The sequence below is a fragment of the Carcharodon carcharias genome, chromosome 2, assembly GCF_017639515.1.
Source record: "Carcharodon carcharias isolate sCarCar2 chromosome 2, sCarCar2.pri, whole genome shotgun sequence".
Lineage (NCBI taxonomy): Eukaryota > Metazoa > Chordata > Chondrichthyes > Lamniformes > Lamnidae > Carcharodon > Carcharodon carcharias.
Genome location: NC_054468.1, coordinates 98,098,804 through 98,112,849, shown reverse-complemented (window position 1 = coordinate 98,112,849; position 14,046 = coordinate 98,098,804).

Here is a 14,046-nt window from a genome sequence, read left to right as displayed (position 1 = left end):
CAACAATCCCCCATCCACTACCATTCTCCCTCCACTATCATCCCACATCCACTACCATCCTCACTCCACTGCCATCCTCCCTCCACTACCATCCCCCATCCACTGCCATTCTACATCCACTACCATCCTCCCTCCACAAACATCTCCCGTCCACTACCATCCTCCATCCACTAACATCCTCCATCCACTACCATTCTCCCTCCACTACCATCCTCCATCCATTACCATCCCCCATCCAATACCATCCTCCCTCCACTATCCTCCTCCCTCCCCTACCATCCTCCATCCACTACCATCCCCCATCCACTACCATCCTCCCTCCACTACCATCCTCCCTCCACTACCATCCACCATCCAATTCCATCCCCCATCCACTACCATTCTCCCTCCACAATCAACCCCCATCCAGTACCATCCTCTCTCCACTATCATCCCCCATCTGCTACCGTCCTCCATCCACTACCATCCCCCATCCACTACCTTCCCCCATCCACTACCATCCGCCCTGCACCACCATCCCCCATCCACTACCATCCTCCTTCCACTACCATTCTCCATACACTACCATCCCCCTTCCAATACCATCCTCCCTCCACCACCATCCTCCCTCTTCTACCAGCATCCAAACACTACCATCCTCTTTCCACTATCATCATCCCTCCACTACCATCCTACATCTACTGCCTACCCCTCCACTACCATACCCCATCCACTACCATCCCCCATCCACTACCATTCTCCCTGCACTGTAATCCCCCATCCAGTAGCATCCTCCTTCCACTATCATCCCCCATCCACTACCATCCTCCATCCACTACAATCCGCCATTCACTAACATCTTCCCTCCACTACCATCCTGCATTCACTACTATCCTCCCTGCATTACCATCCTCCATCCACTACCACCCTCCATCCACTACCATCCTCCATCTACTACCATCCCCCATCAACTACCATCCTCTTCCACTACCATCCTCCCTCCACTACCATCCTCCCTCCACTACCATCCTCCATCCACTACCATCCTCCCTCCACTACCATCCTCCCTCCACTACAATACCCCATCCTCTCCCATTCTCCCTACACTATCATCCCCCAATCAGTTCCATCCTCCCTCCAGTATCATCCCCCATCCACTACCATTTTCCCTCCACTACCATCCTCCATCCACTACCATAATCCCTTCACTATCATCCCCCATCCACTACAATTCTCCCTCCACTATCATTCCCCTTCCACTACCATTCTCCCTCCACTACTAGCCTCCAACAACTACCATCCTCCCTCCACTAACATCCTCCCTCCACTACCATCCTCCCTCCACTACCATCCTCCATCCACTACCATTCCCCATCCACTACTAACCTCCCTCCACTACCATCCTCCCTCCAATACCATCCTCCATCCAGTACCAGCTTCCCTCCACTACCATCCTACCTCCACTACCATCCTCCATCCACTGCCATCCTCCATCCACTACCATCCTCCCTCCACTACAATCCCCATCCACTACCATTCTCCCTCCACTATCATCCCACATCCACTACCATCCTCCCTCCATTATCATCCCCCATCCACTACCATCCTGCCTCCACTACTATCCCCCATCCACTACCATCCCCCATCCACTACCATCTCCATCCACTACCATCCTCCCTCCACTACCATCCCCCTTCCACTAACATCCCCCCTCCACTACCATCCTCCCTCCACTACCATCCATCCGCCACTACCATCCTCCCTCAACAACAATCCCCCATCCACTACCATTCTCCCTCCACTATCATCCCACATCCACTACCATCCTCACTCCACTACCATCCTCCCTCCACTACCATCCTTCCTCCACTACCATCCTCCATCCACTACCATCCTCCATCCACTACCATCCTCACTCCATTACCATCCTCCCTCCACTACCAGTCTCCAAACACTACCATCTTCCCTCCACTACCATCCTTCCTCCACTACAATCCTCCCTCCACTACCATCACCCCTCCACTACCATCCGCCATCCACTACCATCCCCCATCCACTACCTTCCCCCATCCACTACCATCCTCCCTCCACCACCAACCACGTTCCACTTCCATTCTACCTCCACTGTCATCCCCCATCCAGTACCATCCTCCCTCCACTATCATCCCCCATCCACTACAATACTCCCTCCACTATCATACCCCATCCACTACCTTCCTCCCTCCACTATCATTCCCCATCCACTACCATCCGCCCTCCACTACCATCCCCATCCACTACCATCCCCAAACACTACCATCCTCCCTCCACTACCATGCCCCATCCACTGCCATTCTACATCCACTACCATTCTCCCTCCACAAACATCTCCCGTCCACTACCATCCTCCATCCACTAACATCCTCCATCCACTACCATTCTCCCTCCACTACCATCCTCCATCCATTACCATCCCCCATCCAATACCATCCTCCCTCCACTATACTCCTCCCTCCCCTACCATCCTCCATCCACTACCATCCTCCTTCCTCTACCATCCTCCATCCACTACCATCCCCCATCCACTACCATCCTCCCTCCACTACCATTCTCCCTCCACTACCATCCCCCATCCAGTGCCATTCTACATCCACTACCATCCTCCCTCCACAAACATCTCCCGTCCACTACCATCCTCCATCCACTAACATCCTCCATCCACTACCATTCTCCCTCCACTACCATCCTCCATCCATTACCATCCCCCATCCAATACCATCCTCCCTCCACTATCCTCCTCCCTCCCCTACCATCCTCCATCCACTACCATCCTCCTTCCTCTACCATCCTCCATCCACTACCATCCCCCATCCACTACCATCCTCCCTCCACTACCATCCTCCCTCCACTACCATCCACCATCCAATTCCATCCCCCATCCACTACCATTCTCCCTCCACAATCAACCCCCATCCAGTACCATCCTCCCTCCACTATCATCCCCCGTCTGCTACCGTCCTCCATCCACTACCATCCCCCATCCACTACCTTCCCCCATCCACTACCATCCGCCCTGCACCACCATCCCCCATCCACTACCATCATTCTTCCACTACCATTCTCCATACACTACCATCCCCCTTCCAATACCATCCTCCCTCCACTACCATCCTCCCTCTTCTACCAGCATCCAAACACTACCATCCTCTTTCCACTATCATCATCCCTCCACTACCATCCTACATCTACTGCCATCCCCCTCCACTACCATACCCCATCCACTACCATCCCCCATCCACTACCATTCTCCCTGCACTGTAATCCCCCATCCAGTAGCATCCTCCTTCCACTATCATCCCCCATCCACCACCATCCTCCATCCACTACAATCCGCCATTCACTAACATCCTCCCTCCACTACCATCCTGCATTCACTACTATCCTCCCTCCATTACCATCCTCCATCCACTACCACCCTCCATCCACTACCATCCTCCATCTACTACCATCCCCCATCAACTACCATCCTCTTCCACTACCATCCTCCCTCCACTACCATCCTCCCTCCACTACCATCCTCCATCCGCTACCATCCTCCCTCCATTACCAGTCTCCAACCCCTACCATCCTCCCTCCACTACCATCCTTCCTCCACTAATATCCTTCCTCCGCTACCATCTCCCCTCCAGTACCATCCACACTCCACTACCATCCCCCATCCACTACCATCCCCCATCCACTACAATTCTCCCTCCACTATCAACCCCCATCCACTACCTTCCTCCCTCCACTATCATCCCCCATCCACTACCATCCTCTCTCCATTACCATCCCCGATCCACTACCATCCCCCAAACACTATCATCCTCCCTCCACTACCATCCCCCATCCACTACCATCCTCCATCCACTACCATCCTACCTCCACTACCATCACCCATCCACTACCATCTTAGGTCCACTACCATCCCCATCCACTATCATCGTCCCTCCACTACCATCCCCCATCCACTACCATCCGCCATCCACTACCATCCTCCATCCACTACCATCCTCCCTCCAGTACAATCCCCTATTCGCTTCCATCCTCCCTCCACTACCATTCTGCATCCACTACCAACCTCCATCCACTACCATCCCCCTCCATTACCATCCTCGTTCCACTACCTTCCTCCGTCCACTAGCATTGCCCATCCACTACCATCCTCCATCAACTACCATCCCGCATCCACTAACATTCTCTCTCCACTGCCATCCTCTTACACTACCATCCTCCCTCCAATAAAATCCCCCATCCAATAACATCCTCCCTCCACTACCAGCCTCCCTCCACTACCATCCCCAATCCACTACCATCCTCCCTCCACTGCCATCCTCCATCCACTAGCATCCTCCCTCCAATACCATCTTACATTCACTAGCATCCTCCCTCCACTACCATCCTCCATCCAGCACAAGTCTCCCTCCACTACCATCATTCCTCCACTACCATCCTCCCTCCACTACCATCCTCCATCCACTAACAACCTCCATCCACTACAATCCTCCATCTACTACCATCCCCCATCAACTACCATCCTCTTCCACTACCATCCTCCCTCCACTACCATCCTCCCTCCACTATCATTCCCCATCCACTACCATTCTCCCTCCAATACCAGCCTCCAACAACAACCATCCTTCCTCCACTATCATCCTCCCTCCACTCCCATCCTTCCTCCACTACCATCCTCCATCCGCTACCAACTACCATCCACTCCCATCCTCTTCCACCACCATCCACCCTCCACTACCATCCTCCCTCCACTCCCATCCTACATCCACTACCATTCTCTATCCACTACCATCCCCCATCCACTACGATCCTCCCTCCACTACCATCATCCCTCTACTACCAGCCTCCAACAGCTACCATCCTCCCTCCACTATCATCCTCCCTCCACTACCATCCTCCCTCCACTACCATCCTCCATCTACTACCATTCCCCTTCCACTTCCATCCCTCATCCACTACCATTTTCCCTCCCCTATCAACCCCCATCCAGTACCATCCTCCCTCCACTATCATCCCCCATCCACTACCGTCCTCCATACACTACCATCCCCTTCCACTACCTTCCCCCATCCACTACCATCCTCCCTCCCCTATCATCCGCCATCCACTACCATCCTCCATCCACTACCATCCTCCTTCCACTACCATCCTCCTTCCACTACCATCCCCCATCTGCTACCAATCTCCCTCCACTACCATCCTCCCTCCACTACCATCCACCATCCAATTCCATCCTCCATCCACTACCATTCTCCCTCCACTATCAACCCCCATCCAGTACCATTCTCCCTCCACTATCATCCCCCATCCACTACCGTCCTCCATCCACTACCATCCCCCATCCACTACCTTCCCCCATCAACTACCATCCTCCCTGCACCACCATCCCCCATCCACTACCATCCTCCATCCACTACCATTCTCCATACACTACCATCCCACTTCCAATACCATCCTCCCTCCACTACCATCCTCCCTCTACAACCAGCATCCAACCACTACCATCCTCCCTCCACTATCATCATCCCTCCACTACCATCCTAAATCTACTGCCATCCCCCCTCCACTACCATCCCCCATCCACTACCATCCCCTGTCCACTAACATCCTCCCTGCACTGTAATCCCCCATCCAGTATAATTCTCCTTCCACTATCATCCCCCAACCACTACCATCCTCCATCCACTACAATCCGCCATTCACTAACATCCTCCCTCCACTACCATCCTGCGTCCACTACTAACCTCCCTCCATTACCATCCTGAATCTACTACCACCCTCCATTCACTAGCAGCCTCCATCTACTACCATCACCCATCTACTACCATCCTCACTCCTCTACTATCCTCCCTCCACTAACATTCCCCATCCACTACCATCCTCCCTCCACTACCATCCTCCCTCCATTACCAGTCTCCAACCCCTACCATCCTCCCTCCACTACCATCCTTCATCCACTACCATCCTTCCTCCACTACCATCACCCCTCCAGTACCTTCCACCCTCCACTACCATCCCCCATCCACTACCATCCCCCATCCACTACAATTCTCCCTCCACTATCAACCCCCATCCAATACCTTCCACCCTCCACTATCATCCCCCATCCACTACCATCCTCTGTCCACTACCATCCCCGATCCACTACCATCCCCCAAGCACTACCATCCTCCCTTCAATACAATCTCCCATCCTCTACCATCCTCCATCCACTACCATCCTCCCTCCACTACCATCCCCCATCCATTACCATCTCCCGTCCACTACCATGCCCATCCATTACCATCATCCCTCCACTACCATCCCCCATCCACTACCATCCGCCATCCTCTACCATCCTCCATCCACTACCATCCTCCCTCCAGTACCATCCCCTATTCGCTACCATCCTCCCTCCACTACCATTCTGCATCCACTACCAAACTCCATCCACTACCATCCCCCTCCAATACCATCCTCGATCCACTACCTTCCTCCCTCCACTAGCATTGTCCATCCACTACCATCCTCCATTCACTACCATCCCGCATCTACTAACAATCTCACTCCACTGCCATCCTTCTAAACTACCATCCTCCCTCCACTAAAATCCCCCATCCTATACCATCCTCCCTCCACTACCAGCCTCCCTCCACTACCATCTCCCATCCACTAACATCCTCCCTCCACTGCCATCCTCCATCCACTAGCATCCACCCTCCAATACCATCCTCCATTCACTACCATCCTCCCTCCACTACCATCCTCCATCCAGTACAAGCCTCCCTCCACTACCATCGTCCCTCCACTACCATCCTCCCTCCACTACCATCCCCGATCCAATACCATCCTCCCTCCACTTCAATCCTCCATCCACTGCTATCCTCCCTCGACTACCATCCTCCATCCACTAACACCCTCCATCAACTACCATCCTCTTCCACTACCATCCTCCCTCCACTACCATCCTCCCTCCACTACCATCCTCCATCCACTACCATCCTCCCTCCACTTCCATCCTCCCCCCACTACAATACCCCATCCACTCCCATTCTCCCTCCACTATCATCCCCCAATCAGTTCCATCCTCCCTCAAGTATCATCCCCCATCCACTACCATTCTCCCTCCACTACCATCCCCCATCCACTACCATCCTCCCTCCACTATCATCCCCCATCCACTACAATTCTCCCTCCACTATCATCCCCCATCCACTACCTTTCTCCCTCCACTATCATTCCCCATCCACTACCATTCTCCCTCCACTACTAGCCTTTAACAACTACCATCCTCCCTCCACTAACATCCTCCCTCCACTACCATCATCCCTCCACTACCATCCTCCATCCACTACCATCCCCCATCCACTACCTTCCCCCATCCACTACCATCCTCCCTCCACCACCATCCACGTTCCACTTCCATTCTACCTCCACTGTCATCCCCCATCCAGTACCATCCTCCCTCCACTATCATCTCCCATCCACTACAATACTCCCTCCACTATCATACCCCATCCACTATCTTCCTCCCTCCACTATCATTCCCCATCCACTACCATCCGCCCTCCACTACCATCCCCATCCACTACCATCCCCAAACACTACCATCCTCCCTCCACTACCATCCCCCATCCACTGCCATTCTACATCCACTACCATCCTCCCTCCACAAACATCTCCCGTCCACTACCATTCTCCATCCACTAACATCCTCCATCCACTACCATTCTCGCTCCACTACCATCCTCCATCCATTACCATCCCCCATCCAATACCATCCTCCCTCCACTATCCTCCTCCCTCCCCTACCATCCTCCATCCACTACCATCCTCCTTCCTCTACCATCCCCCATCAACTACCATCCCCATCCAATATCCTCCACCCTCCCCTACAATTCTCCATCAACTACCATCCACCATCCACTACCATCCTCCATCCACTACCATCCCGCATCAAATTCCATCCTTCCTCCACTACCATTCTCCCTCCACTAACATCACCCATCCACTACCATCCTCCCTCCACTACCATCCTCCATCCACTATCACTCTCCATCCAATACAATCCTCCATCGACTACCATCCCCCATCTACTACCATCCTCACTTCACTACCATCCTCCCTCCACTACCAACCACCTTCCACTACCATCCTCCAACCACTACCATCCTCCCTCCACTACCAACCTCAATCCACTACCATCCCTCATCCACTACCATCCTCTGTCCACTACCATTCCCCCTCCACTGCCAGCCTCCTACCATTGCCATCCTCCCTCCACTATCACCCTCCATCCACTACCATCCCCCCTCCACTACCATTCTCCATCCACTACCATCCTCAATCCAATACCAGCCTCCTACCATTACCATCCTCCCTCCACTACCATCCCACCTCTACTACAATCCTCCATCCACTAACATCCTCCCTCCACTACCTTCCTCCCTCCACTTCCACCCTCCATCCATTACCATCCCTTGTCCACTTCCATCCTCCCTCCACTACCATCCTCCCTGCACAACCATCCCCCATCCACTCCCATCCTTCCTCCACTACCATCCTCCATACGCTACCAACTACCTCCACTCCCATCCTCTTCCACTACCATCCACCCTCCACTACCATCCTCCCTCCACTCCCATCCTCCATCCACTACCATTCTCTATCCGCTACCATCCCCCATCCACTATGATCCTCCCTCCACTACCATCCTCCCTCTACTATCAGCCTCCAACAACTACCATCCTCACTCCACTACCATCCTCCCTCCACTACCATCCTCCATCTACTACCATTCCCCATCCACTTCCATCCCCCATCCACTACCATTTTCCCTCCACTATCAACCCCCATCCAGTACCATCCTCACTCCACTATCATCCCCCATCCACTACTGTCCTCCATACACTAACATCACCCATCAACTACCTTCCCCCATCCAGTACCATCCTCCCTCCCCTATCTTCCCCCATCCACTACCATCCTCCCTCCACTACCATCCCTCATCCACTACCATCACCCATACACTACCTTCCTCCCTCCACTGCCATTTCCCATCCACTACCATCCTCCATACACTACCATCTTCCCTCCACTACCATCCCCCATCCACTACCATCCCCCATCCACTACCATCCCCATCCAATATCTCCCACCCTACCCTATAATTCTCCATCAACTACCATCCACTACCATCCTCCATCCACTACCATCCCCCATCAAATTCCATCCTCCCTCCACTACCATTCTCCCTCCAGTACCATCACTCTTCCACTACCATCCTCCCTCCACTACCATCCTCCATCCACTACCACTCTCCATCCAATACCATCCTCCATCTACTACCATCCCCCATCTACTACCATCCTCACTTCACTACCATCCTCCCTCCACTACCATCCACCTTCCACTGCCATCCTCCAACCACTACCATCCTCCCTCCACTACCACCCTCCATCCACTACCATCCCTCATCCACTACCATCCTCCGTCCACTACCATTCTCCCTCCACTGCCATCCTCCTACCATTGCCATCCTTCCTCCACTATCATCCTCCCTCCACTACCATCCCCCCTCCACTACCATCCTCCGTCCACTACCATACTCAATCCACTACCAGCCTCCTACCATTACCATCCTCCCTCCACTACCATCCTCCCTCCACTACCATCCACCCTCCACTACCATCCCACCTCCACTACAATCCTCCATCCACTGACATCCTCTTTCCACTACATTCCTCCCTCCACTTCCACCCTCCATCCACTACCATCCCCCGTCCACTTCCATCCTCCCTCCACTACCATCCTCCCTGCACAACCATCCCCCATCCACTCCCATCCTTCCTCTACTACCATCCTCCATCCGCTACCAACTACCATCCACTCCCATCCTCTTCCACTACCATCCACCCTCCACTACCATCCGCCCTCCACTCCCATCCTCCATCCCCTACCATTTTCTATCCACTACCATCCCCCATCCACTACGATCCTCCCTCCACAACCATCCTCCCTCTCCTACCAGCCTCCAACAACTACCATCCTCCCTCCACTACCATCCTCCCTCCACTACCATCCTCCATCTACTACAATTCCCCATCCACTTCCATCCCCCATACACTACCATTCTCCCTCCACTATCAACCCCCATCCAGTACCATCCTCCCTCCACTACCTTCCCCCATCCACTACCTTCCTCCCTCCACCGCCATCCCCCATCCACTTCCATACTACCTCCACTGACATCCCCCATACAAAACCATCCTCCCCCAACTATAATCCCCCATCCACTAAAATACTCCCTCCACTATCATCCCCCATCCACTACCTTCCTCCCTCCACTATCATTCCCCATCCAATACCATGCGCCCTCCACTGCCATCCCCCATCCACTACCATCCCCCAAACACTACCATCCTCCCTCCACCACCATCCCCCATCCATTACTATCTCCCGTCCACTACCATCCCCATCCACTACCATCGTCCCTCCACTACCATCCCCCGTCCACTAACATCCGCCAATCACTACCATCCTCCATCCACTACCATCCTCCCTCCAGTACCATCCCCTATTCCCTACCAGGCTCCCTCCACTACCATTCTGCATCCACTACCATCCTCCATCCACTACCATCCCCCATCCATTACCATCCTCGTTCCACTACCATCCTCCCTCCACTAGCATTGTCCAACCACTACCATCCTCCATCCACTACCATCCCGCATCCACTAACATTCTCACTCCACTGCCATCCTCTTACACTACCATCCTCAATCCACTAAAATCCATCATCCAATACCATCCTCCCTCCACTACCAGCCTCCCTCCACTACCATCCCCCATCCACTACCATCTTCCCTCTTCTGCCATCCTCCATCCACTAGCATCCACCCTCCAATACCCTCCTCCCTCCACTACCATCCTCCATCCAGTACAAGCCTCCCTCCACTACCATCGTCCCTCCACTACCATCCTCCCTCCACTACCATCCCCATCCACTACCATCCTCTCTCCACTTCAATCCTCCATCCACTGCTATCCTCCCTCCACTACCATTCTCCATCCACTAACACCCTACATCCACTTCCATCCTCCATCTACTGCCATCACCCATCAACTACCATCCTCTTACACTACCATCCACCCTCCACTACCATGTCCCCTCCACTACCATCCTCCATCCACTACCATCCTCCCTCCACTACCATCCTCCCTCCACTACAATACTCCATCCACTACCATTCTCCCTCAACTATCATCCAACATCCAGTTCCATCCTCCCTCCACTGTCATCCCCCATCCACTACCATTCTCCCTCCACTATCATCCCCCATCCACTACCTTTCTCCCTCCACTATCATTCACCATCCACTACCATCCTCCCTCCACTACCAGCCCCCATCCACTACCATCCCCCAAACACTACCTTCCTCCCTCCACTACCATCCCCCATCCACTACCATTCTCCATCCACTACCATCCTCCATCCATTACCATCCCCCATCCAATACCATCCTCCCTCCACTATCCTGCTCCCACCACTACCATCCTCCATCCACTACCATCCTCCTTCCACTACCATCCTCCATCCACTACCATCCCCCATCCACTACCATCCTCCCTCCACTACCATCCTCACTCCACTACCATCCACCCTCCACTATCATCATCCCTCCACTACCATCCTCCATCTACTGCCTTCCCCCCTCCACTACCATCCTCCCTGCACAACCATCCCCCATCCACTCCCATCCTTCCTCCACTACCATCCTACATACGCTACCAACTACCTCCACTCCCATCCTCTTCCACTACCATCCACCCTCCACTACCATCCTCCCTCCACTCCCATCCTCCATCCACTACCATTCTCTATCCGCTACCATCCCCCATCCACTACGATCCTCCCTCCACTACCATTCTCCCTCTACTATCAGCCTCCCACAACTAGCATCCTCCCTCCACTATCATCCTCCCTCCACTACCATCCTCTCTCCACTACCATCCTCCATCTACTACCATTCCCCATCCACTTCCATCCCCCATCCACTACCATTCTCCCTCCACTATCAACACCCATCCAGTACCATCCTCATTCCACTATCATCCCCCATCCACTACCGTCCTACATACACTACCAACACCCATCCACTACCTTCCCCCATCCAGTACCATCCTCCCTCCCCTATCATCCCTCATCCACTACCATCCTCCCTCCACTACCATCCCTCATCCACTACCATCACCCATACACTACCTTCCTCCCGCCATAGCCATTCCCCTTCCACTACCATCCACCATCCACTACCATCCTCCCTCCACTACCATCCCCCATCCACTACCATCCCGCATCCACTACCATCCCCATCCAATATCCCCCACCCTCCCCTATAATTCTCCATCAACTACCATCCACCATCCACTAACATCCACCATCCACTACCATTCCCCATCAAATTCCATCCTCCTTCCACTACAATTCTCCCTCCACTACCATCACCCTTCCACTACCATCCTCCTTCCACTACCATCCTCCATCCACTACCACTCTCCATCCAATACCATGCTCCATCTACTACCATCCCCCATCTACTACCATCCTCACTTCACTACCATCCTCCCTTCACTACCATCCACCTTCCACTACCATCCTCCAAACACTACCATCCTCCCTCCACTACCACCCTCTATCCACTACCATCCCTCATCCACTACCATCCTCCGTCCACTACCATTCTCCCTCCACTGCCAGCCTCCTACCATTGCCATCCTCCCTCCACTACCATCCTCCCTCCACTACCATTCCCCATCCACTACCATCCTCCGTCCACTACCATCCTCAATCCACTAACAGCCTACTACCATTACCATCCTCCCTCCACTACCATCCTCCCTCCACTACCATCCTCCTTCCACTACCATCCCCCATCCACTACCATCCTCCCTCCACTGCCATCCTCCATCCACTAGCATCCACCCTCCAATACCATCCTCCCTCCACTACCATCCTCCATCCAGTACAAGCCTCCCTGCACTACCATCGTCCCTCCACTACCATCCTCGCTCCACTACCATCCCCCATCCACTACCATCCTCCCTCCACTTCAATCCTCCATCCACTGCTATCCTCCCTCCACTACCATTCTCCATCCCCTAACACCCTCCATCCACTACCATCCTCCATCTACTACCATCCCACATCCACTACCACCCTCCCTCCACTGCCATCCTCCATCCACTAGCATCCAACCTCCAATACCATCCTCCATCCACTACCATCCTCCATCCACTACCATCCTCCATCCAGTACCAGCCCCCATCCACTACCATCCCCCAAACACTACCTTCCTCCCTCCACTACCATCCCCCATCCACTACCATTCTCCATCCACTACCATCCTCCATCCATTACCATCCCCCATCCAATACCATCCTCCCTCCACTATCCTGCTCCCACCACTACCATCCTCCATCCACTACCATCCTCCTTCCACTACCATCCTCCATCCACTACCATCCCCCATCCACTACCATCCTCCCTCCACTACCATCCTCACTCCACTACCATCCACCCTCCACTATCATCATCCCTCCACTACCATCCTCCATCTACTGCCTTCCCCCTCCACTACCATCCTCCCTGCACAACCATCCCCCATCCACTCCCATCCTTCCTCCACTACCATCCTACATACGCTACCAACTACCTCCACTCCCATCCTCTTCCACTACCATCCACCCTCCACTACCATCCTCCCTCCACTCCCATCCTCCATCCACTACCATTCTCTATCCGCTACCATCCCCCATCCACTACGATCCTCCCTCCACTACCATTCTCCCTCTACTATCAGCCTCCCACAACTAGCATCCTCCCTCCACTATCATCCTCCCTCCACTACCATCCTCTCTCCACTACCATCCTCCATCTACTACCATTCCCCATCCACTTCCATCCCCCATCCACTACCATTCTCCCTCCACTATCAACACCCATCCAGTACCATCCTCATTCCACTATCATCCCCCATCCACTACCGTCCTACA